The sequence below is a fragment of the Cupressus sempervirens genome, chromosome 2 (assembly GCF_028749045.1).
Source record: "Cupressus sempervirens isolate cs-2001-9-10 chromosome 2, ASM2874904v1, whole genome shotgun sequence".
NCBI lineage: Eukaryota > Viridiplantae > Streptophyta > Pinopsida > Cupressales > Cupressaceae > Cupressus > Cupressus sempervirens.
Window position 1 is genome coordinate 653,458,840 of NC_143119.1, and position 27,178 is coordinate 653,486,017.

At 34.0% G+C, this 27,178-nt stretch overlaps 1 pseudogene; it reads right to left on the reverse strand.

The window, feature by feature from the left end:
* Positions 1 to 1,374: 1,374 nt before the first annotated feature.
* On the reverse strand, positions 1,375 to 12,193 carry LOC149575065 ((R,S)-reticuline 7-O-methyltransferase-like; annotated as a pseudogene).
* Positions 12,194 to 27,178: the final 14,985 nt, after the last annotated feature.

Sequence of the window (27,178 nt, forward strand, 5' to 3'; positions counted from 1 at the left end):
TGCATGTGCGTGCGTGTGTGAGTCTGTGTGTGTGTGTGTGTGTGTGTGAGAGAGAGAGAGAGAGAGAGAGAGAGAGAGAGAGAGATTAGGGGACATATATAGTGAGCTTGAGTCAAGTAATCTTATTATGTTTTTCCATAGAGAGAGAGAGCTTACAGATGGGGGAAGAGAGAGGGATATTATGGTGAGACAAGGGAGGGGAGAGAGTGAGGGAGAGGTCAATTAGGGAGTATAGAGAGAGAGAGAGAGAGAGAGAGAGAGAGAGAGAGAGAAGGGATAGAGGTGGGAGGGAGAGTTTGAGAGGGAGACGATAGAAGACATAAAAGTGAGTGGAGGATAAAATTAGAGAGATATTAGGGGGCATATATCTAGAGTGATCTATTAATAAATAAAAATTGGGGGTAGGGGATAGAGAGAGATAATTATTAATAAGAAGGGGAGTAGAGGTGGGGTTGAAAGGGAAAGAGTTGTATTAGGGGGAAAATCTAGAGAGAGTAGAAAAGGATGTGTGTTTGTGTGTGAGTATATGAGTATGTGTGTGTGTGTGTGTGTGTGTGTGTGTGTGTGTGTGTGTGTGTGTGTGTGAGAGAGAGAGAGAGAGAGAGAGAGAGAGAGAGAGAGAGAGAGAGAGAGAGAAGGTGATTAGGGGCATATCTACAAACAGCAACAACGGATATTATTATGTCTTTCTATAGAAAGAGAGCTTATGGATAGGGGAAGAGAGGGATATGATGGTGAGATAAGGGAGTGGAGAGAGTGATAGAGAGGCCAATCAGGGGGTGTATATATATAGAGACTGAAGGGATAGAGGAGGGAGGGAGAGTTTGAGAGAGAGAAGGTTATTAGGGGGCATATGCCTAGATAATGAGTTCTCTTGGTGTAAAATATATAGGTACACATAAGCTAGCTTAGGTACAATGAGAACATCAACAACAAATTATATATATACATCTAGCCATATAAGCATAATAAAATGGTTGCTTCTCTTCTCTTTTCTTTTCTTCTGAAATAAAAGATTAAGAGAGAAAATGTGTGAGAAAATGTGTGTCCAGGGAAGCAATGGCTCAATCATTTAAATAATGAAAATATGCTGTATAAGAAAATGTGTTTCTTACATTCCTTTCCATAAAGAAAGGAGAAATATGTTTTTGGTAATTGGAAAATGTTTGGGAGAAAACTTTAGCTAATGTTGTGTTTTCCAAACAGTCTATTGGATGTGAATTTTTGTTCCATTCACTTGAAACCAACCACATCTTTCCTTGTGGAAGTGCTGTTAAATCTCACCTTTCATTTTTCATTAAAGAGTGTGAATTGATATAACCTAGCCATGAGAGCATAGTTAGAAAACATATTTGTAGGACCTTGTTGAAGTAATTATTCAGATCTTTCCTTCCCACCATGAATATGAGCCATCCTGAACAGATCAAAAGCCAACCCCAAACATCCATTCTCTTCCACAACTGCATCCACAATGATCACCTTCCCCTTCTCCAGAATTGCCTCGTAACAATTCTTCAATAATCTCACAAACTCCTCATCACTCCAACCATGTAAAACCCACTGCATTTCACCATAAACCAAAGAAACAATAATCAATCGATTAAATTCATTATACTAGCTATAGATAATCTTTGGACACATATTATTTTACCTTGAGAAGAATCACATCATCAGCAACATGGTCAACCCCTGCAGCAAGTTCATGATTGATCACTTATATGGAAACAAAAATGTCTACAGATTGTTGAAAATTTAAAAAATTTGGATTTTTCATACCAGGAATGTCTTTTGGAGTGGAAGCAATGACATGCAGCAAATCAAAATTAATGGCACGAATGTGAGGAAATTGTTTTACAATCATGGAAGCCGTCGATCCAATGCCTCCCCCGACGTCCACTAGGGATTTGACACCCTCAAATCCATCATAATTTGCAAAGAAGGTGTTCATTATTAGTGCAGAGTTGCTGGCCATGGCGTCGTTGATGAGGGCACTGAAATTAGGGTTTGAATTCGCAAAATCCCAAATAAGAAATCCGTGAGCCCTCTCGAATGGAGATCCGCCATGGACAGTGCAGTCGTATAAATGATGCCACACTTCCAGGAAATTGCGGTTCGTATCCATCATCAGAAGCGCCGCAGAAGATTTCAATTTTGATTTTCTGTAATTTCCCCCTTTCTCTTCCACCAATAATTTTGAGATTCCGGTCGATCCGTATTTGTATGCATTTTCCACATCTTCTCTACTCTTGGAGAGGATTGAAGTTTGGGAAAGACTCCATGAGAGGAGAGGAATCTGAGAATTCTAGCAAGGTAGTCGAAGTTAATGGGAGATTTTTTGGTGGAGGAAGAAATGAGGGAGGCAATTTGGGGAACGAAGAGATGCTCGTCGAAATTGGAAAAAATGGCCGGAATGTTATCAATTAAAAAACTAAAAAAGTTATCAATGAAATTTTAAGATGGGAATACAGATGTGGAACCAACAGTAAAAAAGACATACAAAAAAATCATTCAGAAAAGGAAAATAAAACAGTTAGAGGGAAATGACAAACTCATTTGAGCAGCATTAAAAGATGGCAGGTATAGTGTTAAAAATGGATGTAGGGTTATCACACATTCCTAAATATGAGAAGAAATGAACATATCACTTAAACTATGTTGGGATTCATCTCATCTACCAAAGGTACACTTCTTTTTGTGGATGACATCTCAGAATAGGATCCTAAATATTGATAGACTCATTAAGATGAGTATTGAGGGACCATCAAGATGTGTGCTATGCAAGCATGACAGTGAAAAAACTGATCATATCCTATATAGATGTCCATATACTCAATATTGTTGGGATTGGCTCAGACAGATGTTGGGTTGGACCACCCCTATGCTAGGATCCCTAGATGATTTTCTTAAAGGTTGGCCAATAGATAATACTCAATATATATATAGCAAATTATGGAATATATGTCCATCTATCCTTATGTGAGAAATATGGAAAGAAAGGAACACAAGAATATTTTGTCACAAGGACATGATGGAAAATGAGGTTATTAGAAAAATTGAGGTAGGTATAGTTGAAACTTTAAATGCTTGCCTGAGGAAAATCGAGAAAGAGGAAGAATTTTTTTCATATTGGGATGCATTAATGAAAAGGAATTGGAAAACCCTAATTAATCCTTCCTTATTTACAAAATGAAGAATAAAGAGGCAAGGGACAAATGTAGATGGATCTCACCTCTGACTGGGTGGACCAAATCAAATTTTGATGGAGCCTCAAGAGGAAATCTAAGTACTACTGTAATAGGATGTATAATTAATAATGATTATGGCAGGTGGATCACTAAAAGGGCTAAAGCCATAGGATCAACAACTAACAACCTTGCTAAAATAGAAGCTTTGCAAGGTGGTCTCCAAATTTGCCTAAATCTAGGTTTATCAAACTTGTTATTGAAGGAGATTCACAGATTGTACTAAATGCTATTAGGAAAAGGAAGATGCCTAATTGGGTTTTAAAATCTAAACTAGGAGAAGTACTAAATATTATGGACCACTTTGAAGATATTCAGATTCTTCATATCTTTTAGAAAGGTAACAAAAAGGCAGATCAGCTAGCAAATAAGGGTACTGACGGCAAAAATATTTTAATAGATAAGGATTAATAAGGTAATCAGGAATTGAATATAAAGGGATTAAGAAAAACTAATCTATTAGTGAAATTGATTTGGAGGAGTAGTCAGAGATTAAGGATACATCCACATTATAGTTAGATATTTATTTCCATAAGGGTACAAAGGTTGGCTCAAGAATTCGCATATGAAAAATATATATATTTAGCTGAATGCAACTTATAGTCGTGGGAACATCTGAACAACGTAGTTATAAAAGGGATAGTCAAGGAAATTTATAGCTACTAATCAAGAGTTTGAAAGAATCAAAGGCAATGTGAAAATAATTAATCCAAAAAGAAAGATTTTTTTTAATAAAAAAAATAAAAAATAAAATAGTTAGAGAATAACTCAAAAACCTAGAAAAGGAACTCTATGTATGAGTTAGGAATTAGTAAATCATATCTATATATGCTAGTTGATCTGGCATTAAATTGACATGTAAGGGTGGGATTCTCCTTGCAATTAGGAAACTATTGATCATTAGATTGAAGTCACCGTTTTACATCTAAGTATAAGTGTTTTAAATAAAATACAATTTAAATAGGGATTTAGATTAACTGACAAATTTTTAAATTATTCGACACTGTTAGGATCAAGTTGGTAATAGAGGTGGGCATTATATTAGAATTTAGGAGCACTCTTAAAATGTCCTCCTGATCAGTAATCTTTGATATAATGTTAAAGGAAAGAAACATAGAAATCTCTAGCGAGGAATTCAGGATTATCTAAATCAATGTTTTTAATTAATAGTACTAATGTTCACTTTGAGTTGCATTACTGACCAATAGGTTAGCTAGATGTTATCACTCCATCTAGGATTGATAAAGAAGAAGTATATATAGATCTGCTCAAAGCGATCACTCTCATCTCAGACACTGAAGAGCTAAGAGTACTTATCAGTCTTTTATATGTATTTAACAGCCAAAATTTGAAATTGGTAACTAGGGTATGCCCATTTTAATAATATAATAATAAAGGACTATGGTCCTGGACAAGATTGAATGTTTTCTTCTCTGTTCTTTCCTATAAGTGCTCGTTTGAATAGAGATACTCTATCGTATTTTTATTTTTATTAAATTAATATAACCAAAGACTTCAATCATTTAGCGATTAAAAAAAGTATATAAAAATATAATTAAATTAAAATTATTATTTAAAATATAATTAACATAATATTATTTGCCAATAGTGGCATGTTGTGATGGTTAAGTTGTTGAGTTATTATCTTTGCCATCAAGGTTCAAATATAATGGGGATGAGGTCCCCAGTTTGTGACCTCATTGGTTCGTAGCTCCAGGTCAAAGCGTTTACCCCTCTTTTGAAAAAATAAATTAACATAATATTATCTATTATTTTATTATTTAATACTATTAATATAATTCCTCATTCAAAATCAGTAAATAATTATCTCTCTTTCATAAATTTAAAATTGTAATATTTATATCCAAATTAGAATTTAAAAAAAAATGAATTTATTATAATAATCTTTAACTTCCCTTTTTAAATTTATAAATATACTTTATGTCTTATATAAATAGATATAATATAAACAATTATCAATAATATATTTTTAATTTATGAAAACATATAAAAATCTAAAAACTAAATTTTAAAAAATTGAAACTTTTCACATTAATGAAATTCAATAACAAAAACAATGACATCTAAATCCTTAAAAAAATTAAAATAAAAAGGACTAAGCGCAAAAGTTTAAATAATATATTTTAGCTGATAGGCTATAGATATTGAATTTTTGACGAAAAAGTTGTTAGCTAGCTAGAAAACTTTTGGCCGAAATATTATAAATCCTTCCCACTTATAATTTACAGTTTTTATCTCCATTTTTAACTCTTGTTTTGATATTTATTAGTTGTTTTCTCCACTTTTAACTATTGTTTTTCTTTTTATATTTATTTAAAAGAGTAATTACTTGTGATCCACATTAACTCATGTTGTTATCTCTATTTATTTAACTTTTAATTTTTAAAAAATTGATTTAAATTTTAGTTTTTAAATTATTTTCATATTAATTTCATTTTTTCTTTCAATATTATTTTTAGTTTCTATAATTTATTTAGTCAATAGAATATTTGTTAGACATTTATTTTTTTATATTATCTTTTTGCATTTCTATTATTAATTTTTCATAATAGATTTTTTGATGGGGTTTTTAAAAATGATTATTATTTTCATATTTGATAAATTGATTTAAATAACTAATATGTATAAATCTATTTAAAATATTTTAGTAAATATAATATTTTTGATAAGAATAATAGGTCTTACAGGGATCCTGAAACCCAAAAGTTGTTACATATCAGAGGACTATAAATAGAATATCTCTATTTATTTAACTTTTAATTTTTAAAAAATTGATTTAAATTTTAGTTTTTAAATTATTTTTCATATTAATTTCATTTTTTCTTTCAATATTATTTTTAGTTTCTATAATTTATTTAGTCAATAGAATATTTGTTAGACATTTATTTTTTTATATTATCTTTTTGCATTTCTATTATTAATTTTTCATAATAGATTTTTTGATGGGGTTTTTAAAAATGATTATTATTTTCATATTTGATAAATTGATTTAAATAAATAATATGTATTAATCTATTTAAAATATTTTAGTAAATATAATATTTTTGATAAGAATAATAGGTTTTACAGGGATCCTGAAACCCAAATGTTGTTACATATCAGAGGACTATAAATAGAACAACAAAAGCCCAAAAACAAAACTATGGGCAATAGAAACGCCAGATTGAAAGACAGGCAAAAAAGCCAAACTAAAAAACCTACAAAAACCAAAAAAACCAAATGATAGAAATTGATAATCCTTTACTGGTTAGCCATGTTATGGTTGTAAGTCTCCAAAATTTTTATCCTTTTTTCAACCAACCTGATACCATCCCCCTGACCTGTTAGATTACCTTTCTCAAACTTCTTCCCCTAGCTTTCCAATTGTCCCATTCTTTCTTTTACCTCCTCCAATTCATGAGACAACTATTTAATTGATCTAAAAGTGTTTATCATGTTATTTCTTGCATTGTTAAGTAGGTTCATTTCCACTTCCCTCGCATTGTCTGTGAAGGCCACTAGTGCCGAATCAATAAGTTCCTTCCTCTATATCTTTTCCTCTTTTTTTTCAAGGATTTGGGGATTCGGACTTCTTTCACAATCCCCATCTTTGAAGTTCTGACATTGAAATTTTTCCAAGCCATTCACCTATCTTTAATAACCACCTCACTGCTTCCTCCATTTTCTCCTTTTCATGCTCCTGTGGGGAACTTAGCGAGGGAGTAAGCACTGAAATCTTCGGACCAGAATCAATTTTCCCCTCTAAGGGTATGTCCTTCTCTTTTATCCTCCTCTACTTCTTTCTGGGGTTTTCAACTAGCTCCTCTCTATCTTCATCTTCCTCACCCTTATTCTCCTCATCTATATCCATGTCATCTCCTTCCTCATTATACTCTTCTTCCCCTTGACCAACAGTTTTAGGCCCAAGGCCCCTGGGGCTTTTCCTACACGAAACTTTAGTTGAAGTAGGTGTTTCCTTTTCTTTTCCCCTTTCCTTCTTTCAAGATAAGAGATAATCTTATTGCCCCTCCGAGCTTATACTCTAAACATTTTTTTGTATTTGAGGAGAAGTTAGAGCTCCTCGTCTCCTTAGAAGAAGCTACTGCATGAGACAGGGATTTACTCCTAGATTGAGCCTTAAAATGCTCATAGATCAAGAGAAGTAAACCCTCACGTAGGGTCGCATTAGAAGTAGGTTTTTTCTTGTGCCCATAAATTCTCTTGTACATAGAAGAATACAAATAAAATAGAAAGGAAACCTTAACCCCATTATGAAAATGATTAAGAAAAACAAAATGATGGGTTCTAACCCTATCAAATCTTGTATCTAGAGATATATAATTAGTAATGGCCCTCAACAAATACCTCTAGATATTTTTAATCAAGTCTATATCATAGTAGGTCTCGCACTTCACCAGTTCCTTTTTCTCTTTTGTGTTCTTGGTGAAATCCTTAACTGCATTCATGGACACCTTTTTATCTCTATAGAACTTTAATCCTTCATCTGGAATTTTAATGACATGGGCGGTGACCTCCACAGTAGCTTGATATGAGACATGTAAGAATTTGGCTTAGGCTAGAATTCGCCCAAGACCAAGAAACTCAAACACAAGCACAATAGTAGACCAAAGAGAGAGTATGATTAGAATGATGATAGTATATTCATTCAATATGCCATATACCATATTAGTGTACACTAGGAGTGCCTATATATAAAGGCCTCTAGAGAGCTTCTAGAATGCATAGAAGTCATCATCATGATAAGTTATACAACCAGGCACATCTCCACCAAATATGGTCTACCTCCATTAAGCACAGAAGTAAGTGTAATGATGTGAGGATAAGCCAAAAATGGTGTAGCACGCAAATCAGTGGTGTAAACAACATGTCCTAAATTAGGAGTGTGAATAATTGTGTTTTCTACATGACAACTAAGTGAATGATGCAAACTTCAGTGTTGTAGACACCATGTGCTGAACTAGAGTTGTGTACTTCTATGTTGTTAACATGACAACTCAAGAGAGTACACAAACTCCTAAGTGTCTCATCTAAATAAATAATAAAATAATGCATTAATCTAAGTAAACTTAAGTAAAGTGTAAATAGTAAATACTTATTTACACCAACACTCCCCTTTAAGTGCAACTTAGGGGAATGCCCTTAAGCTTACGAAATCTAGGATGCAATGCATGATGGGTCCTAGCTACTAGGCCATGTTAGGTACACATGTACATAATGAAATGCAATATCTCATAAAGTGGAGAAAGAGGGAAAACCTCATGATGCAGGAGCATCTTGCATTGGAAAATTATTGGAAAAAAAAAAAAAAAAAAATTGGTAAAAAAAAAAAATTGGAGGAGAGAGAAAGTGACGAAAATTAGAGGAGAAATAATAAAAAAAATAAAAAGGAGAAAAAGAAAAAAAAGAGGAATTTCTATTTTTGAGGTGCATAGGTGGCATAAAATAGAAAAATAAGAAAAAAAGTTGTCATTCCATTAATCGAGGTGTGTAAGTGGAAATTCTAGAAGGTTTTGGATAAATCATGTATTTAGTATTTGTTGGGTGCCTAGTTGTATTTGGATGGGAATTTAATATTTATTTAAAGATAGTTGTATTTACCTTTTATCCCACATTGGTTGTGTTTGTAATGTCTTGGGTTAGAAGTGCCTATTTAAGCAAGGCATATGAGCATTTCTAATCAAGCTCAAGGGGGAAGCTCAAGGAGTAGAAGCTCAAGGGGGAAGCTTGAGGAGTAGAAGCTCAAGGAGAAGCTCAAGGAGTGGAAGCTCAAGGAGAAGCTTGATATCATCTTGTGGGTGTTGTAAGGATTTTTCAAGTATAATAAAATTTCTTGTGAAGCATTTTTTTTATTGGTCTCCATATTGTTGCTTTCTTGATTGTGAGTGGGTAAGGGTGGTGTGGCCCTCTATTAGTGGTATCAGAGTGGGAGTTCTTGAGTGTACAAGCAGATCGCCGAAGTGTGAGGCAGTTTGTACCAGGACCTTGGTTGGGCAAAGTTTATCAGAGCTGGTGGACTGCAAATCTATTGTCCTAGACTTGTGATGTGGTTCCTGATTGTTCGTGCGAGGTGGCAGGTTGCGATCTGACTTGCAAGCAATTTGGTTGTCACAAGGAGCGTGGGAAGGATTTGTTGTAGAGGGTTTACGAAGATCTTGGAAGATGGCTCCAAGAGGATTGGACCCTAAGATGATTGCCAAAATCCATGATATAGTGGAGAGGAATTTTTCTAAGATGATTTCTCGGTTGGATGATAGATTGGCTGATCAAGTTAAAGAGGTTCGTGAGAGAAGATGGCATCACAAGGTTGAGGTGGAAGAGGTTGGTTTTGCTGATCAGTCTGTGGAGTCTGATGCAGAACCTGTAGAGAAAATAGAGGTTGTTGCTGAGGATATTCCTAACCTTGCTAATGTTGGGATGGAGGTTGGTTTTCATGATCAATTGGTTGAATCTGACATGGATATTATGGAGCACTTGGAGGTGGATGATCCAGTTGTTGGGGGTGAGTTATGTATTGCAGAGCATCTTGTTGTGAGCAATGAGGTTGTTGGTGTTGAGAGTTTGGCATGTATTGATGGAGATCTACATGTTGGTGCTGATATGAAGTTTGTTGTTGCTAATGCGGGGTTTGTTGCTGCTGGTGTGGATTCACTAGTTGTTGATGTGAATGGGAGTTTGCTAATGAAGCATTATGTTCAATTTGTTCTTGTGCATGAGCTTGTTGATTGGATGGTTGAGATGTTGGTGTGGAAGATTTACATGGTGGTTTTGTTGTCCCTATTGAGGTGGAAACCTTTGGTGAAGATGAAGATGGTTGTAGGTTTTCTTTTTGGCATCCAAGTGTGGGACACACTTTTCTATCTACCGGGGGAGTCTGATGCAGGAGCATCTTGCATTGGAAAATTATTGGAAAAAAAAAAAAAAAAATTGGTAAAAAAGAAAAAAAAAAAAAAAATTGGAGGAGAGAGAAAGTGACGAAAATTAGAGGAGAAATAATAAAAAAAATAAAAAGGAGAAAAAGAAAAAAAAGAGGAATTTCTATTTTCGAGGTGCATAGGTGGCATAAAATAAAAAAAATAAGAAAAATAGTTGTCATTCCATTAATCGAGGTGTGTAGGTGGAAATTCTAGAAGGTTTTGGATAAATCATGTATTTAGTATTTGTTGGGTGCCTAGTTGTATTTGGGTGGGAATTTAATATTTATTTAAAGATAGTTGTATTTACCTTTTATCCCACATTGGTTGTGTTTGTAATGTCTTGGGTTAGAAGTGCCTATTTAAGCAAGGCATATGAGCATTTCTAATCAAGCTCAAGGGGGAAGCTTGAGGAGTAGAAGCTCAAGGGGGAAGCTTGAGGAGTAGAAGCTCAAGGAGAAGCTCGAGGAGTGGAAGCTCAAGGAGAAGCTTGATATCATCTTGTGGGTGTTGTAAGGATTTTTCAAGTATAATAAAATTTCTTGTGAAGCATTTTTTTTATTGGTTTCCATATTGTTGCTTTTTTGATTGTGAGTGGGTAAGGGCGGTGTGGCCCTCTATCACCTCATGGGAAAAGCCTCCCCAAAAAGAGAGATGAAAAATGCATACAATGTATGGAATAATCAAGACCCCTCATTACGACATACATCTAGTATATACATAAGAGAAAAATGAGAAAAGGAAGAGAGATATGATAGACTCCTCCCCCAAAGAAGAATACTTGCCAATGACCGCTCTAATGAAGAAAGCTGATCCAAGACTACAAAATGGTGTTCCTTCCCTTAGGAAGAAACACAACCATAGGTACAAATGAGATGCTTCCACTGTGCATGGAAAGAATCCCATGGATAAGTGATGTCTCTAAAACCTAATCAACTGGCTAAAGAACCTGTCTCAAAGAACTATCTATCTATACAACTGATGAAGAACCCTTCTGCAACTATTGATCATAAGTATCCACAATCACTTCAACCTGTAATGATTGATCATGTAGAGAATGAAAAGAGGGTTAGATGGAGCCCTCATGACAACTAAATAAGAAGCCGCTGCATTAAGAAGAAGAGGCAGATCATCAATACTATCCCCCAAATCTATCATTGAAGTTGGACGTGGAAGACTGGATGTACCCTGTTGTGTTGGACCTATCACTATGGCTATATATGCATGTGGACTAAATTGATGTAGTGACCTCTTGTTGCAACTATCGATAGAACCCCACATGTCTGAATCTATTGAAGCACTATCACTAGTGTCACTATCAGTCTCCACATGATATGATGTGCAGAGAGGATTGGAGGACAAGTTGGGTGAACTTTCCTCAAAGTGGACATCCTTCTCCACAAAAAATTGACATGTCTCTAGATCCAATAGTCTATATGCCTTCTACCATCTTCATAACCAATGAAAGTACAAGGCCAAGGTGATTGTGCCTTGCATCCTTTGAAAGATCTGTTTGCCCATGCAGGAAAATTGAAGACTCTAAAGTGTGTCACAATAGGTTTTCTACCACACCATGCCTCAAAAGGAGTCTTGCCATCTAAGGCTAGATGAGGAGACCTATTAAGAATGTGAGTGGCATTGCTAATTTCTTTGACTTCTAGTGATGGATCTAGAGACTTGGCTTGTATCATGCAACTTGCCATAGACTTAAGAGTGTGGATCCTCAATGCTACAACATTTGTCTTATGTGTACTGAATGATGCTAGAGTCTGAAGATCAATTCCCTTGAGTCTACAAAAGTCTTTGTCTTTTTTTTACATACATGCTTCCACTATAAATTCTGAGAACTTTGATGGATTTCTTAGATTTTTGTTCTACATGAGTCTTGAAGGCTAGAAAATTGTCCAAGACTTCATTCTTATTATGAAGAAAGTAGACCCAAGTGTACCTTGAAAAGTCATACATGAAAGTTAGTATGTAGTGACCTTGGCTGACTGCAAAACGCTCTGCAAGTACCATGTGAACCATCTGTAGAACACCTAGTACTCTTGAAGACTTCCCTCTCTGGATGGATATCCATTGAATCTGTTGAACATTCACCATGGAAAACTTTTATTTGAGGTAGACCTTTGACCACTCTATTTGTACAAAGTTGCTGAAGGTAGCTGAAGGAAAAATGTCCAAACTGCTGATGCCATAATTGCATTTTTGAATTTGATTGAGATAACAAGGCCTTTGAAGAGACTTGGGCACAAAATGAGAGAAAGAGTACAACATTTTTTCATGATTCACTTTTCCCACTGCAACCAATGAGTCATCTTTTTGACTATGCACCTTTATTGAGTCTGGAAGGAGCTCAACTCTATGTCCATCTCCAAGGTGAGTGATTTGGCAGATTGATAGGAGATTTGAACTTAGGTTTGGAACATAGAGGACATCTTAAAACTCTTCATTTTCCATTTCCATGTTTCCTTTCCCTTCAACTTCTATTTTTGTATCATCTCCCACAAAGATGTGTGGTACCTTTGATTGATTCATTGAAGAAAAATCCTCCTTTGAAGAACCCATGGGATATGAGGCACCTGAATCAAGTATCCATTCCTTTGAAGAATTTTACTTTTCCATGAGTGCTTGCCCTTTGCCCTTTGAATTAGTAGAAGATCCTTTATCCTTATAAGCATTAGGTAATGGAACATTATGTTTCTTCATGATGTTGGTCAACTCATCAATCTTCTTAAGATAACACTCATGTTCTTCATGACCCATTTTCTTGCAATAAGCACACTTCTTTTTTTCCTTATTATTGTCCCTCTTCTTTTTTGAATTCAAGGAAGACTTGCCTTGTTGATTGGATTGTGGTTTTGTCTTTTCTGCATCCTTTGATTTGTTCTTCCATTTCTTATTCTTACCCTTTCCTTTATTTGAAGACCGTCTAGCTGAATTTTGAGAACCCTCATTGTTGGCCACCAATACTTTAGACTTAGGTGATTTGAGAATCCCCATTGATTTCAACTTTTTTTCTTCGATATCCAATAGATTAGCATATTCATCAAAGGCAACTTTCTTATAGGCAGACCCTAATGTACTCTTTGAGGTGTTAAAAGAAGAAACAAATGTGGAATACTCCGATGGAAACTTGTTATGTATGAGATAGATCAATCTATCATCTTTGATAGAACTCCCATAATTAGTAAGCTTTTTCCTTAGTCCATTCACCTTTGTGATGAAATCTTGTATTGAATCAAATGACTTAGGATCTAAGGAGACAAGCTCATCTTAAATTTTGAAAACATCCTCTTCAAACACTTTACCATATAGGCTTTTGAGGGTATCCAAAGCTTCCTTGGATGTAGAACACTTCTTAATTTGATACATAATCTTGTCATCAACCCCCAAACATATATCACCTAGGGCTTTCCTATCCATTACTACCCAAGCTGAAATATCACTTGCTAATACTTTATCACCTGCTTATTTAGGAAGAGTGCCATCTAAATATTGAGAAACTTCGTTGTGCATTAAATGATACCATATTTTGATGGACCATGTAGCATAGTTATGAGAAGTTAATTTTTAAAACTTAAAATTTCTCATAATGCAAAATATGAAGGAAAATTGTAGAACAGAGAGAACACAAGACCAAGAACACCCCACCTTTTCACTAAATCAAGAAACCCCAACTCCCCCGAAAAAGAAAAGAAAAGACGCTTTTGGCACTTTATCAATAGTGTGATTACAATAGGTACTTGCCAATTTTGGCCTTCGTGGACTTTTAATTTTTCTTATTACAACCTCTTAATGCATTACAAATTTGGAACTTTACAATGTGCTACTATTATGAAGCAATACAAAGTAAAGAAAGGTCCTATTTTTGAAAGTGACACTTTTGTCCACACAAACCTACAGTCTAACTATAGATCTAGAAAGTAGATGAAAAATAACACACTTTCAAAAAAAGAGAACCTATTTTCGAGTCTAGATGTGCCCGTATGGAGCATTTGAAGTTGCAAAATGCAGGATTATGTAGGTACAGTTGCCAAAAAATGCAATTTCTAAAAAATCCATGCACCAAAACTAGAAAAAAGCTACACAATTGAAAAGTTTAGGAAATTCTACCCAACTTTTTAAAAAATTGAACCTAATTTTGAGTTCAGATGTCTGAGTCATGTCTTCCAGAAGTTGAAAGTTGCAAAATCAAAAATCAATCTGGAGAGGGGTTGCATCAACAAAAGATAAGGTTAAATTTGATGGTCATATGGGCATCACAATAGTTCAATTTTTCCCTAAAATGACAGTAAGATAGTCGTCAAATTTAGGCTCATAAAATGATGATGTCTGTGACTCCAAGCTATGTGATGATGTCAACATGGTACAGATGGCATAGATGGGTGATGTGGCAAAAATCTGTACGTTGACTAGGATACATGTTGGTGGATGACATGGATTTGCCACATGGCAAAGTGACTAGAGTTTGCCTCACACTGATTGTTATGTCCACCTCAATGAGTATTGTCTTGTGTGTGCTAGTCAAATAATGCCATTTTTCATAGGTTTTAGCAAATAAAACAACAACACATGTCACAGGAGGATTGGGTGCTTGAAACACCATGTGGGTGTGTTTCAGCAGGCCGCATGGCCGCAAGGTAGTGCAAGTTTTTTGTTGCCAAATTTTCTTTACTCTCATCAGAGGTCAGGTTTCATGGCATAGAAAAATGCATGGAGCAAGGTTGTTGGTTCAATGCTGCGGGTGTCGGAGATTATTAGGTGTTACCAGAATCTTGTAAATATGCTACCGATTTTAAGAATAGTGGGCATGAGAGAAGATGTGGACACTGGAATGACCTTTGGTGGGTCAGAAACTTGTTTTTGGCACTGAGTTTTTTTTCAAAATTAATTCCACATGCATTGGGTTAGCATTGTCTATGCTATTTAAAAAGAAACTCCTGCTCAATGAAATACAAAGAGCCCGCTGTGTATTGAAGTCATAGTGGGTTGTTGTCTAGGTTGGAAAGAATGTGTTGTCTGCCAGAAATAATAATTTAGCCAAATTTTGCAAAGATATTTATAGTCACCCAAAAATTGAATAAATATACCCACCAATAATTGAAGGTATCCTATGATTAATATAGAATATTCCTCACAAATAAATTGCAAAGTTGGGGTGTGACTACCCACAAAAAAATTTCAAATTTTTGCTGACTGGAAAAATTTTGAAAATACCAAATTTAGAAAATAAATGTAGAGAATAAAATTAATTCATATCTAAAAAACAAATAATCAGATCAATTAAATGACCATACCCAAACTGTAAATTGGGGCCTCTGGGTTCCAATTTGCAAAAAAAATTGCCTCACGATCAACTTTAGCCTAGCATAGGAAAATTTATAGTCAATCTTCATCGAATTGATGTTCTGGACGCAACGACAAGGTCAGATCTGGCTCTAGACGCTCCCAATTTTTACATATACTCTAGATTCGAGTCGATGTGCTGAAGCATGAATGGTCTCGAACGACTATGTATAGAGAATCTCCTCAAGCTCTGATACCATGTAAGAATTTGGCTTAGGTAAGAATTTACCCAAGACCAAGGAACTTAAACATAAGCCCAATAGTATACCAAAGAGAGAGTATGATCAGAATGACGATATATTCATTCAATATGCCATATGCCATATTAGAGTATACTAGGAGTGCCTATATATAAAGGCCTCTGTAGAGCTTCTAAAATGCATAGAAGTCAAAATCATGATAAGTCATAGAACTAGGTACATGTCCACTAGATATGTGTTATCCTCCATTAAGCATGAAAGTAAGTGTGATGATGTGAGATAAGCCTACAATGGTGTAGCATGCAAATTAGTGGTGTAGACAATATGTGCTAAATTAGGAGTGTGAATAACTATGTTGTCTACATGACAACTCAGTGAATGATGCAAACTCTAGTGTTGTAGACACTATGTGTTGAATTAGAGTTGCATAGTTCTGTCTTGTCAACATGACAACTCAAGAGAGTACACAAAATCCTAAGTGTCTCACCTAAATAAATAATTAAATAATGCAAAATAATAAAATAATACATTAACCTAAGTAAACTTAAGTAAATTTTAAATAGTAAATACTTATTTACACCAACAACACCCCATCCATTTTGACCCTACCATCCTTCTATGAATTTACCATAAGATTGGTAATTGTTGGGTCATATCCATGAATCTTGGCAATATAATTTGTAATTCTTCCCTTTTCAAGCTTCTCCCAAACATTGGTTCTTTACTTCCATTTGTCTACCTCACCTACTAGTTCTTTCCTACTCTGTTCATCCACCATCTCTATAGCTTGAACATTTTCTATTCTCATAAATGCCATCCTATGTTTCCCTTCCTCAATCCATTATATGCTCTGTTTGATTTTTTTTTTTTTTCACCACTTTGTCTTTCAATTCCATAAAAATGGAAAAGGAAATAAACTACCCATAAAGCATGTCGATTTGACACAAAAAATGTCATCTGCCGAATCCTTTTGTATTTACCATAATCACATTGGCTTGCTCCCATACTTGCATTAATTTCTATAATTAACTTAGGATTTCACCCATACCTCTTTGGATCCTCTCTTGATCAATTAGGATTTTTTTGTCCACCAGAATATTCTGGCTAGTGTTCCATATCATCACTGTATCTTTCTTTGTTGCTTCATTGGAAAACCAATTAGCCATCAAGTTAGCCTCCATGTACTCATGGCTTACACGAGTGCATTCAAATTTGCCAAGTGTTTTATGAATTTCTTCAATTATATTTGCAGTTGTCTAGGTGTGATGGAGAACCCCTTTAATACATCTGATAATATTATTTGAGTCCCCCTCCAGCCATAATTTTTTGACTCCCACATCTAGGGCTAATTTAATAGTGTGGAGAGTAGCACTAGCTTCAACATAATGATTTGTTTGGTTTCCCAAGGGGTAGGAGAGAGCAACAACTTCTCCACCATAACAATTTCTAATTATGTCTCTACATCTCAAAGGACCAGGATTCCATTTAGCTACTCCATCGAATTTGGCTTTATGCAAACCTTTAGGTGGGAGTTTCCATTTCACCTTCTCCCTTTTAGTTCTCTTGTCCTTTTTCTTTTCCTTATTTCTACCTCCATCTTCAATATCTCGCCTCTTTCTTATCTAGATTTTCTCCTTCATATTAATATTGATGTTATCTACAAGCACATAAGTAGGTTCCTCCCTATCTCTAAAAATTTGATTACTTCTCTCCTTCCAAACACCCAAACAAAAGTGAGGCAAAGTCTAGGAGCTTATGACATGAGAATTTGTGTCTTTATACATACTATCCCATTGAAAAAAGAAGTCCAAAATATTACCTAGCTTGCACCAACTAAACTAATATCTCTTAGTGAGAAAATCCCATACCTCCATGGAGTGTGGAAAATGGATAAAAATATGATTAATTGACTCCAATTGATGCTTGCAAAGAATACATCTATTTGGAATATACTAACCTCTCTTTGCCAAATTATCCAAAGTGAGAATTTTATCTTGTAACAATGACTAGAAGAACTTATTAATCTTAGGGGTAAGGCCAGGAAACTAGGCCTTAGCCCAAGGAGGTTTCTGTTTCAGGCTCCAAAGGGAATTATACCCTGATGCCACCAAGTAGAAACCATTAGGATTATACTCCCATATTAATTCATCCCTCTTATTGTTCAAGACCATTGAATTCAACATCACCATTATTGGCTTTAGATCATTCAAGATGAGAGACAAGTCTCTCCATCCTTGGTCTGTTCTGTAGTCTCTAAATTTCATTCCAAATTTCCTAATACAAATATTTTCCCAGTTGTCACAAATAGGATTGTTAATGAAAGGACCTTGAAACAACTAGTTATCATGTTAGAAGAGGATGTCATCACCATTTCCCACTTTCCACTTGGTCTTAGAATTAGCTAGGCCTCTTTCCTTAAGAATACCATTCCAAATGACTGAACCATTCAGGATGTCAGGATCATTGAGAAAAAACCTTAGAGAAGGCCTTTTAGTATACTTGTCCACTAACATGTCTCTCCATTCTCCTGTACTATTGAAAATGTGCTAGATCTGCTTAGCTAGAATAGCCTTATTTAGATGTCTTAGTTTCCTAGTTCCAAGACCTCTATAACTCTTGGGGGGGCAAACATTATCCCAAGCCAAAAGAGGGTACCTTTTGTGTTCCTCAATACCATACCATAGAAACTCTCTCTAGATCATTTCTAATTTATCAACATATTTGGCTCGTATGCCAAAGAGATTTAAGACATGCATTGGAGAATTCTAAAGAGTGGATTTCACCAAAACACATTTTCTAGCTTGCTTTAGAGTGGTACCTTTCCATCTTACCAATTTCTTTCTGAACCTACCAAGAATCCCACTCCAAAAAGTTATCTGGCAGCTTAGTTCCCAATGGGAGACCAAGATAGCTAGTTGGAAGGTTGCCAACCCCACACCCAAGAATCCTAGCAATCTTCCTTTTTCTTTCAATAGGAGTATTAATAAAGAAAATTAAGCTTTTTTCCCAATTTATGAGTTGGTCTAATCCCCTGATTTACACATCCAATAATTTCTTCATCTCTTTAGGCTCTGAACTAAACCTTCCTCTCCCATAATAGTGTCATCCAAAAACTATTGATGGGTAAAAGAACCATGTCCTCAAGAAGGCTTGATTCCTCCTACTATCCCATCCTACATTTTTATCTGAGTCAACCTACCAATAAACTCAACCATGATAATGAAGAGGATAGGAGATAGGGGATTTCCTTGCCTTAAGCCTCTTGAAGGTTTGAATAAATTAGAAGGAGCCCATTGATGATTATGGTAAGCAAAGAAGTATAAATAAGTTGAGAAATGAGTTTACACATTTCATGATCAAAACCAAAATCCTCGAGAATAGAACCAAGGAAAGTCCAATCCACTTGGTCATAGGCTTTAGAGAGATCCAACTTGAGTAGAAGTCCTCTTTTACCTACTTCCAGTGAATGAATGACTTCATCAACCATCATGATAGAATCCAAGATCCATCCTCTAGGGACAAAACTGGTTTGTTGTTGAGATATGATCAAAGGAAGAACATTAAGGATTCTAGACATCAACACCTTTAAAATGATCTTGTAGAATGAATTTCAAAGAATAATGGGCCTAAATTGATCCATGGAATCTTCCCTTGGGACTTTAGGAATGAGGAAAAAAATATGTAGAGTTAGAGTTTTTAAAGAAGATTGTCGGCCCCAAAAAATTCCTACACCGCCTTGACAACATCCCCCTTAACCACCTCCCAATATACCTGAAAGAAGAATGTAGGATAACCATCTAAACCTTGGGCTTTATCAGCTATAAGAGAGAACAAAGCCTATTTAACTTCTTGAGCATTAGGAATCACTCACAACATTTTATTGTAGTGTGGTTGAATTAACTGGGGAAGAGATGAAACAATTTCATTCTGATCCACCACTGATAACATGGGATCCTAGGAAAGAAGAGAAGAGATTCAAGAGATCTTGGATGCACTCACTCTCTATTTTCCTATTGGACCATGTGTAAATCCCACCCAAGAGATCAACATCTAGGAGAGCCAAATTGTTTATGAAATTTGAAAGATCCAACTTGCTATCCAAATCAGGGGCCAAATCCCCTAATTTTTCCTCATTAGTAAGGGAAGTATTGAAATCTCCCATTATAATATCTTTGTTAAGATTACTATTCTGAATAATAGAGCAAAGCCTAGTCTAATAATCCTTCCTCTCCCTCTTAGAATTAGGGGCATACACATTCAAAAGAAACCATGAATCATTCCTATTCATATGGAACACTTTAGATAATAGAGTATTACCCTCATTATACATAGAAATGACTTTAAAATGTTTATTGCTAAAGAGAGTAAGCAGGCCTATTGATGCACCCTTAGAATTAGTGGGCTCACCAGCCATGGTGTTACCAAAGGAAATCTTACCAAGTAGATCCTTCTTCATTTTTGTTTCTTGGATCAACATAAAATCAGGTCTTTGATCTCTAATCATGTTCCTAACTACCTCTTGTTTATGGGCCCCATTTAGGCCCCTTATATTCTAGGATATTATCTTCATTTCTTTTTAATAGAGCACTCCAATATGGTTCTTTGGCTCCCATCTGCCAAATTCCTTCTAGTTTCCTCTTGCATGACATGGCTCAAACTCTTTCTGCCTACTGACTTTGGTTTAACTCCCACATCTACTTTTACATGGCTTTTGATCATTGCTAGTGATACAGGGGAATGATCCCTACTATTATTCTTTTTGGCCTTTATCTCACTCCCTTTGATTTCATCAAGCCATTTCAATATTCTTGAAATCTTTTTAGGGGAAGCAATTCTGACCATATCTAGAATCCTCTCTTTCAAATTACAAAAAGAAGAATGACCCTTCATAGGAGATGAGGGAACATCCATTGTTCCATGATGCTCTTGAGTTTCCCTCACAACCTCCACTTCATCATTCAATCATTGCTCCTCTTCTCTCTCCACTAGAGAGAAATCCTATTGATTTCTTCTAGGGGTATCACACACTGGACCCTTTCCTCTTGAGATGATGATATAATAATCTCCTTATTTAGCCCTTTATCTCCCCTTGTTGACTCACTTACCACCTCATTAACTTGGGAAAAAACTAGCTCCGAGACCATCTCTATGGTCTGAGAATCAGGCATCATTGCTTCATCCTCCTTACCAAACTTGGATCCATTCTAATTTGGTTCATCCACTTCTCTAACAAGGATTTCCACAATCACCTCCTCATTTGTAGGACAAACCTTGATTTCCTTCTTTTTCCAAATCTTTTTCTCCTTTCCAGATTTAGAATTTTCTTTTTTCCTACTCTTTTCCGCTTTAGCCTTATGACCTGATTTCAAACACTGAAAGCATGCAAAAGGTACACTTTCGTAATCCAACTTCTGGGCATGCATTCCAAGTTTAAAATGGAAGCACACAACCTCTGGCATATTATCCCCTCCTAAACTCCAATATAGATATGAGCATATGTGAATCTTCTTCTAGATGTAGTTATCGGATCTATGTAAGGAAGCTCACCAAAGGAATTTGCCACTCCCACAAACACATCCTCATACCAAAACTCTAAAGGAAGCTTTGGAAGTCTAACCCATACTGGAGCTTGCACAGAAAATGAATCATTCAAATCTAGCTTTGAAGACCACTTTTGGAGGACTAGAGTCGAGCGACCTATAACCTAGGGTCCTTCACACAAAACTATTATGTTATTTAAATTAAAAACTATTAACAACCTAACTTCTTCACATAAGATTATATTTTAAACTTCCACTTTTATCTATTATTTTTCTTTTCCTATATATTTAAAAAATAATTAATTATTTATGTTATGATCTCTATTTATTTTACTTTTGATTTTAACAATTAATTTAGGTTTTTGTTTATAAATATTTTTTATTTTTTTATATTTTTTTAGTTTTTCTTTAAATATTGTTTTTTAGTTTCTATAATTTATTTAGTCAATAGATTATTTAATAGAGACATTATTTTTCATATTTTTTTTTGTATTTCTCTTATTAATTTTTCATAATAGATTTTTTGATGGGGTTTTTAAAAATGATTTTTTTCATATTTGATAAAATGAATTTAATTAAATAATATTTATTAATCTATTTGAAACATTTTAGTAAATATTATGTTATTTAAATTGAAAATTATTAACAATCTAATTTGTTCACATAAAATTATATTTAAAAAGTAATTTTTCATAATAGATTTTTTTATGGTGTTTTTTAAAATGATTTTTTTCTTTTTTTTGATCGGTAAGAGGCGGAAGCTAAGATTAATTATTATGTATTATTATTAATTATTATTTTATTAAGCATGGATATATTCAAACCCAAGACCTCTTTGATAAGAGGCTCACAATTTATCGTTGTGTTGTAGGTTCTTGCCTAAATTTTTTCATATCTAATAAAATAAATTTAAATAAATAATATTTATTAATTTATTCAAAATATTTTAGTAAATAATATGTTATTTAAATAAAAAATTATTAATAATCTAATTTTTTCACATAAGATTATATTTGAAAAAATAATTTATTATCGAGCATTTATTGACTTATCGTTACAAGCACAAAAACATGCAACTGCTAGTTATGCAAGTTTAAAATAATATATTTATGCAAGTTTAAAATAGATAGGGGACTTATTTTCTCTAGTCATATCATAGAAATGTGCAAGAAACATCCTGAGCATGCCCAATTAGATCATTTCCACCAATAATAACATTATCATCTCCATTTTTAGGATGTGGAAGCATGGTAAGGCTCTGCATTAGGCAATGAACTTCATCAACATCATTGAGATAAGAAGTTTCTTGACTATCGGCTTAATTATTAGATTATAGTGGGAATTTGGATGGGAATTGATGGTGAATATAGCTGGGCCTCAGATGGGATGCAATGCCTAAGCATGTTCTTCCACCTATAACTAATGGGTAGGAAATAGTCAAAGATCTTGCAGTTTGTACTCAATAGAGCCCTCCTCATCTGACACGAAAGTTGTGACCATAACTCCTATTACTAACTCAACACTGTAAAAACTTCCTTATTAAAAAGAGTTCCTTATCATGGGAAAATGATGTTGATTAAGCTGGGAATGCAGTGGTGATGAGAAAAGTGCTAGCATAAACATAAATATTATATTTTTTGTGTGAGACAAGAAATTTATCTATTTTGGAGCATTTTCTTCATAGGACAATCCTATCAACTTAATACTTAATATTTTTCTTAAGATTCCTTTTTTGTTATTTTTGGCAAGTTTTCAAAAACAAATTCATATTTTTGAAATATTCTTTTTCTATTTTTTTGGTTTCCTAGGTGGTAGTTGCACTTAGATTTGGTTTATCTTTTATTGTCTTATTGTTTATAATAATATCTATCCACACTTTCATTCTTAAATTTTTTAAATATAAGTATATTAGCATTAAGTCCTCATTAGGAAATAGATAATACTAGTAGTCACATGCTTTTGTGCATGCAACAATTAGCCAATAGTATTGTTTATTATAAACATAGCAACAATTTTTAAAGGTATATTTGTGAGTTTTTAAAGAAATGATTTTTGTTATACAATTTTGTCAAAAATTATTCAACTATGAAAGTTTTCACTCTGCTAGGGTTTTAGGAATCTCTTGCATACGAATCTCTATCTAAGCCTTCCTTTTGAGTTTACCATCTATCATACCAAAATTATTATGGGAGTTTTTAGGGCTAGTTTATAATGACCCTGGCCAATTGCATCCCAGTAGGTGATACTGGTGCTTGCGTTGCTACTTTGGATAGCCATGGTGCTTCCATTGAACAAACGTCCTCACAAGTTTGTCCCAAAGGTCTTCCATGAGATAATCCTGATATTATCCTTCCTCTGCAAGAATTTGATGCTACATGTGAATGGTTAGAACAACATACTTTGATAGGGTATTTTGTGGGTAGGACTCCTCTTGAATCCATGCTCAAAGAATGGGTTACGAAGAGCTAGACTCCTCATAGAATCCATCTTGAAGCTATGCAAAACCTTACCAAAGGTTTTTTTATTTCTTTCTTTTATTCGCCTCTATGCAAATAAAATATTAAGAGAGCAAATTGCATGTCTGTGAAGAGGGAAGCACAATCTTAGTAGTTTCAATAATCCAAATTGTTATGCAAATTAAAATATGTTTTCAACATCTACATTGAAAATGTGTTTCTTCCATTCCTGCCCCTTATGGAGAGCAGATACAAACTTTAGGTAATTGAAAAATGTTTTTTAAAAAATAAAATAAAAATTTATTTATGGAAATGAGTGTAACTATGCTCTTATTCATGTTTTTTAAACACAAATTTATATTTTCTAAAGATTCCTCTTTCATTTTCTTTAGCTAGATGAGTGGTAGGATACACTAGATTAATTTATAGTATATCCTATAATGGAGAATTTTGATGACCTAGATTTTGTATTTAAAAAAATAATATCTTGTAACTTTTACTTAGCATCATATCATGCCTTTGAAGGACTAATGTAACATAAGTAATACATACTAAGAAGGAACATTTTCATAGATGTGGTCTAAATAATATAAATATTTTATTATCATTTTTAACTACAAAATATAATTAATAATTATAAGTTTATTATAATACTTAATTTGTTAATTATTATAAAATAACTTATTTAAATATCTATAATATAAGTAATTATTAGTACTTTTAAATTTTCTTGAAAGTGGAAAACTACTATAAAACATCAACATTATAATCTTTAATCAATCTTTCATTTATATACAATGTTCACCTATTTTTCTGTTAATATATTCAAATATTTTCTAGTTGTTCAACTCCTCCCTTTTATGGAGAGGAGAAACATGTTTTTTTTTTTGGAATCCCAAGTTAACAGTAAAATTGGGCTCTTATGTTTTTTTTAGGTTTACAATAGTTAATTTAGTTAATTTAATAGATGTTATTTTTTTAATGGCTTTAGAAAGGAAAATCTGGATAAACAAGTAGTTGCTTCTAAGTAAATATATTTGAATTTTGTTTTGTAATTATTCATTTTTCATTGAAGCACTATGATATGTTTTAATTTAATAGTTTTTTTTTTTTCACAGAATGAATAGTATAATAAACATATGAATATTAGTTGACTAATACATTTGAATAAGTATTAATCTTCCAACAAGAAAGTATGTATTTATTTAACAATTAAATATTTTAATGAATGTATTTTGAATCAGATGCAAGAAAATTATAAATTTCAATGATCTTTAGTAGTGTTCAATTTGGTTTATTGTTCAATTAGACTTAGAGAAATAGTTTTAATTTTATTTTAAGGTTAAACTATAATTTTATTTATGGCTACAATTTAACCTTATTTAGTGTAATTTTGAATTTAATTAGGTTTATAATTAATGTTCATAATTAGAATCTATCCCCAAATTTGATAGGAAGTCGAGAGGTTTATTCCCTTCACAGAATACATGTTGAATATAGTAATCCTGCAAAGATTTTAATGCTTCATCTATCCTCAAAAACTAGTTAAATAATCTCCAAGTACAAAATTTTTCTCTAGCCACACCATTTATAATGACTTGATAATCCCCCTCTATTAGTAATTTATCTATATCATTGTTTGAGCAACAATGTAACCCTTCCTCTAGAGCCAATATCTTGAATAAATGGTTGTTTTCTATCACTACATATCAAGGAATACCTTGCAACATTTTACCTTGACCACCCCTGATGATTGCACCAATACCACTTCTACCCAGATTGCCTCTACTGGCTCCGTCAAAGTTAAATTTATTCTAGCCTAATGGTAGAGCCTGCCAAATTGTTGTACTCCTTTGACCCTTCTGTTTTATGATCATGTGATCCCCACATAGTTTGAATTTCCATGACCTTTCCATTTCAAAGTCCCATCTTGATTGAAAGTGATATTTCAGACCCTGAGTTCTAGAAATGTAAATTTCCTCAATGGCTTTATGAATCATGTGTTTCACCTCTTTTACTAATAAACATTCCTCCTTAAAAATCCTTTGATTTTTCTCCTTCCATAAATGCTACAAAAACATTGACAGACTCACTAACCAAAGAAATCCCCATTTAGATTTTACTTTGCCTATGGGCCACGAAGATAGAAACTCAAATAATGAGTACTTTCTAACAATAAACCACTGCATTTTATCTAATAACCAATCCTAGCATTTACATGCAAAAGGACACTAGTATAATAGATTATCTACCATCTCCTCTGCTTGCTTACAAAAAATGCACCAATTGGGACCTATAATACATATCAATTTTAATTTACTAACCATCAATATCCTTTCATGCAATGCTACCTAGAGAAAAGTCCCTACCTTTGGCAAAGGCCATTTACCCCAACAAAGCTTTGATGACCTGAATGGATTGATTTGTCTTTGACTAAGTAGTTCATAGCCAAGATTGACCTTATATTCTCTTGACTTGGAAGTAGACTAGATTAAAGAGTCTTTAGAAGATGAACAAATCACAGTTCTATTCAAGAGTATATTATGTAAAGTATTAGAATGTGGCAAGGAGACATCTCTAGTGGTCCTCCAACTTGCCCTCAAAGAGGATAGAGACTCAACACCATTTAATCTGCAACCCATTAGCCCTCTGTGGCTTCCATCAAATTAACTCAATCTTTATCTAAGAAGAAGGAGTCAATAAGCAGATCCCCATTCCATGAATCTCTACAAAATCTCATTCTCTGCCCATTGACAATCTGCCAAGATAGATGCCCTATATTTATATCATGACTCTCCCAAATTTGTCTCCAAAAATGAGATCCATTGGGTGCATTTTCTATTGTCAAAATTTGGTTTGGTTCCTATGAGTCTAGATACTTTGCCACCATGATCCTATACCACAGCTTCTCTAGAGTCTTGTACAATTTCCAAGACAACTTGGCACTGAATGCCAGATTCTGTAAAGACATTTTATGAAGACCTACCCCTCCATCTTATTTCACCAAATAGGCTATATCCTAACTAATAAGTGGAATCTTACTAATAAGTGGAATCTTCTTCTCATCTTTAGAACCCTCCCAGAGAAGCTTCTTTAAGATACTATCCAATTTGCTAGAAACTCTATTCAAAAGTTTATAAAATGACAAATACTATATAGGAATGGTTGATAAAACCAATTTAATCATAAGGATCCTCCCAACATGAGAAAGCCACTTGTTCTTCCATGATGCAGCTTTCCCTTAATGTTTGTTAATCATTTCCTCCCAAAAAATTTTATCCACCCAAGCCACAAAAAGTGGTATACCTAAATAGATGTTTGGGAATGTTCCTAGCTCAAGCCCATAATGACCAAAATGTTTACCCTTCTTCTGTGGCTAGTGTTGAGAAAGTACAGGTATGATTTTTGAATATTCATACTTTGGCCCAATTCTTTTACATAAATGTCCAACACCTCCTT